Genomic DNA, 4,768 nt, shown 5'->3' with positions numbered 1-4,768 from the left:
AAAAAGAAAAAAAAAAAAAAAGAAGAAGAAAAAGAAAAAGAAGAAGAAGAAGAAGAAGAAGAAGAAGAAGAAAAAGAAAAAGAAGAAGGAGAAGAAGAACGAGAAGAAGAAGAAGAAGAAAAAGAAGACGAAGAAGTATATAAGTGAGGCTAAAAGGAATGAGTCAATCGAGATATTTACATACATAAATATATATATATAAACATATATACATAAATATATATATAAACATATATATACATATACATAAATATATATATATAAACATATATATACATATACATAAATATATATACATACTGTATATATGTATATTTATTTATATAGACGGTGAGAACCACTACTCCAAAAAAAAAGAAACACAAAAACAAAAAAATATATGTATATAAAATATATATAAAAATATATATAAATATATACATACACTGCACTGAGGAGTTGGATAAAAAGCACTAAACTAATGGATTTAATGCAGCATTGTTCTGATCCCCAGGGCCCGGTTCTGTTATCAGATATGACTCAGGTTCAAGAAGAGAAAAAAAACTTTTTATTGGCAGCACAGTATTTTAATACTGTGTATAAAGTACACATGAGTAGAGTACTTTTATTTTAATACTGCATTAGTCTGGATCAGGCAACGACATCTAATAATAGATTAAAGTAGACACATTTTCAGATCTGTGTGTGTGTGTGTGTGTGTGTGTGTGATATGCTGCCAAAATCCGACCTAACACAGACTTTAAAGTTGGCTGTAAAAACACACTCCGTGTGTCTCTTCACAGAGTACAGCGTCTGCAGAAATACTTCACTCTCTTTTGTGCTTCACTTCAATCACTGCCTGGATTTTCTCTCATTTGTCACAAAGATCGACTCAGAATAGTCAAATATATTTTTATATCACTTTTATGACCCAACTGCCTGGTACTGGTCTTAAAATCCAAACGCAGAAAATATATTGGTCGTAAATTTTGAAGTGTTTTTGCCATTTAAACAGTCACTGAGGGAAGAACGTACTTCACTCGCAGTACATTTTGAAGTTTTCCCTTAAAGGAACAAATTTGTTTTAGTATATTGGTCTTAAATGAGATCTTTCAAAGACATTCTGTTTTTTCGTATGAAGAATTCATCTGTAACATGAATATTTTATATAGTTTTCATTTCTTTAATATTCGCCAGAAAATGTTCAACAAACTTCACTTTTTCATTTCTTTAATATTCGCCAGAAAATGTAGAAAAAAAAAACTTCACTTTTTATTAATCTTCTAGTACACTTGTAGTACTACTACTATACTGTATCTGTGAGATTAAGATTATATTTACGGAACTGCTTCAAATGGAAGTGACTGACGACGGCTTCACTGACAGATGAACTAAACTGTGAAGAGAAAGAGAGGCAGAGACAGAGAGAGAGAGAGAGATCATCAAAGACCAGAGTGTTCCTGACTCTCCCTCCTCAGTTTTCCTCCTCCTCCTCTTCCTCCTCCTCCTCCTCAGCTCAGACATCACAGTTCGCTGCCACTGTTCTATTTCTTCAGATGATCTAAACAAGTCTCACCACGGCGTCAGTCTCTGCACCGACACTTGAAAACACAAACCTCCTCTGTGGCCGACACACCTCACAGACAGACCACTGATGCTTCTGTCCTTCTATCCTAAATTATCCTTAAACTGCCTGAGCCTCTGGCTAACTCTGAGCTAATCAAGGTCACTTTCAGTTAAGAGTTGGTCTGCCAACTGTACGTTTGTCCAACTGGACGAGGATGATGAAAAAAGAGGACGTAAAAAATGCTACTGAAGTCTGTTTTTAACTTTACATTAGCTTTTAGCTTGTAGCATGCTATAGCTTTACATTTACACACACGCGCAGAGTGCGTCTGTCCACACGCTCTCACACACATTCACAGAAATGTGTAACTGAAGCCAGGTTTCAGCACCACACCCTGGGAATGTGAAGTCACTGCCAGAGACCAGGGTTAATGAGACTGTTGGAGGGACCAGAGTCTTCACCCTCCCCCCCCCCCCCCGCCCCCCTATTTTAATCTGTCAGATCAGGTGTGTTCAAATCCTGGCTCTGGGACCCATACATGTCCCTGAAGGTGCTCTGGTTTTTCTCTCAGATTCCAACAACGTGAAGGATTTGGGTGATTATTCGATCTACACTGACCATAGGTGTGAATGGTCGCTTGTCCCTCTCTTTTCTGGTTTTTCTCTCAGATTCCAACAACATGAAGGATTTGGGTGATTATTCAATCTACACTGACCATAGGTGTCCCAGGTTTGGGCCTAGAGAACTGTCCAGGGTCTGACCCTGCAATGACTGCTGGGATTGGCTGAAGCTTTAACATGTGACCCAGAAATGAATAAAAGTGTCATCTAAAATATTATTTTGAAATACTTTTCTAGGTATCGCTGTAACTAAGATACTCTAAAAGAGTTGAATCCTTGTTTTCTACCGTCACGATGTTTCCACGGTTTTGGCTAACGAATCACCATCACTAACAGATTCATCAAATTAGTGGATGATCTGATGCAGCTCAATACATCAAACTTTCCATATTTATTGTGTCCTATTTCCATTCATTCATTTGCTTCAGTTTTCATGAATAAACATCTGCAGCACTTTTGACGGAACTAATCCGACATCCCTGAGGGAGCGCAGTGGATCTGCGAGGTTTTTGGACGTGGCGTCGTTAATAAACTGGGTCACGAGTCTCACACTCCACAGCCTGACATTTTCTCTGCGTTTGTACTCACGATCGCAGCTTCAAGGATCCATCTGAGCGTGGTCTCTCTGAGCTTCACCTCTCTCAAAATAGAGGTGACAATTATCAGTTAGTTCATCAGCGGCCGACACTGAACACGGAGAACCTGTCGGAAACACGAACCGGCCGGCTAACGCTCAGATCGTGGAGACACCCACACACCGACACCCGGGGGAGGTTGAGGGGAGAGGAGTTAACAAGGAGCTGCTGAAGGTGCTCCACGCTCCAACATCTGGTCCCTGGACTCCGTGATGGTACGTGGTGAGAAGACTTTTCATCAAATTTGTGCGGTTTATCTCTATTTGTTTTGAACTATTTTCCTTTTACAGTGACCTTTCACGCAGAAACCACTAGGTGGGAGAAAATATTCTAGAAGGTGCAGGTAACATTTAGTGAGAAATGGCCGACAACAATTAAAAAAAACTGGGTTATTTTGAGGCAACTTTACACAGTTAAAATGTAAATCCTAGATTCTAGAAAAACTACAGTATCATAAAAAAGTAAAATACTCGTTGTTAATCAGAGCAGGGCTGTTTAATAATAAATCAAACTGGGCCAGATTTTTTTTTTTCAGAAGTCAGTTGGGTCAGACTTTTTGGTGACTAATCGACAAGAGTCAGAAAAAAAAAAAAAGCCTGATTGCAGACCGTCAATCAAACTGTGTCCTCTCATACCAAGGCTGGAGTGTAATTTATAAAAAAGAAAAAAAATGACATTATGTCGTCGTAAATCTATTGGCTGTGACCATAAAAGTTTGCGGACGTTAAAAATGAATAAATGCTAAGGATCTTCTAAGACAAGTTTTTTTTTTTTTTTTTTTGGCCCAAACTTATAAATATATTATAAACATACTGTATTTGTGTCTGTGTTTGCTGTGAGCAAGCAAGTACACACTCCACAGAGTAAACAGGTATGAGCAGTCGTTACTCGCCTTTAACCCCCCCCCCAAGTCATGTAAGGCTACAACTTTCAGCCAAGGCGAGGCATCGATTGTGTTTCACCCACCTCTTAATCTGCCCTATAGGAGGGCAATAAATCAGAAGACGGTTAGCGTGGAAAAATAAATCAGACTCTGTCCAGAATTATTCATAAAGTACTTAAGTGTTTTTACAGCATGAATATTCATACACCTGCAACTTCATTTGCAGCCTGGAAGCGTTTTATGAGGCCGTAAATGTTGTAGGAGATAAAGTGATGTGAAGAGTTTACAAAGCATTAGTTCAAAACTGCTGCTCAAACGCTCCTTTACGACGGCGTCGCGCATAAATCCAACCATTTTGTTGAGCTATTGTTGATATTTGTACTCACGTAATGACAGGAAGTTGAAACGAAGGCATCGTGAATACGCAGGGAGTCGGTCTGGAAAAAAAAAGAGGGTTAGAGGGTTTTTATTGTTATTTTTGAGATAACAACTTTCAGATTTCAGATTTAAACTTTACCTGAAATCTAATATTTTAACGTGACAATTCTTAATGCTTTTCCAATTATTTGTGCTTTTCTGACCCGACCTTAATTTTAAATATTTATCATCAACACATGTTAGCCATTAGATAACAGATGTAGCAATAGTGCTATTCTATAAATATATATATTTAAATCACAAAATCAAATATATTTTATATTTTGTCAGAACAAGTTTACCAATTAATATTAGTATTTATTAAAGACTTCTGGGGGTAAACAAAAAAAAAAGAATTATGACCTTAACTTGGGAAAAAAAAAGAACATTTTCAAATTTTATTTCACTTCCTTTTCTGGTTTTGTGTTAAAATAGAAAAATAAACACCCACTAATATGGACTTCTTTTCAGTCAAGATGTGGTAAAAAAAAAACAAAAAAACCCAACCAGGATTCTAACTCCCGACGTCTCCTTCCCTCTGAGGATTTCCTGACAGAGTGAGGTGTTAGGAACCCAAACCCACCGACGACGCTGATTGGTGGAAATAAGTCTCAGGTTGGACACATCTGTGATCTTCACCACAGTCTCTCATTTCCTACAGCTCTTT

General features: G+C 37.8%; 1 long non-coding RNA gene across 2 annotated transcripts in view; it reads right to left on the bottom strand.

Annotated features, from left to right (window-relative positions):
• Positions 1 to 4,768, bottom strand: part of LOC103394044 (uncharacterized) — a 28,113-nt gene that overhangs the window by 6,894 nt on the left and 16,451 nt on the right. For both annotated transcript variants that reach the window (XR_523093.3, XR_003052737.1), the window contains exon 2: positions 4,071 to 4,121. This is a non-coding gene — a long non-coding RNA (uncharacterized LOC103394044). The remainder of the gene's footprint in view (positions 1 to 4,070; positions 4,122 to 4,768) is intronic.

The sequence above is a fragment of the Cynoglossus semilaevis genome, chromosome 18, assembly GCF_000523025.1.
Source record: "Cynoglossus semilaevis isolate Cse_v1.0 chromosome 18, Cse_v1.0, whole genome shotgun sequence".
Classification (NCBI taxonomy): Eukaryota; Metazoa; Chordata; class Actinopteri; order Pleuronectiformes; family Cynoglossidae; genus Cynoglossus; species Cynoglossus semilaevis.
The sequence above is the reverse complement of the archived record's forward strand: the minus strand, read 5'-3'. Positions and strand labels throughout refer to the sequence as shown.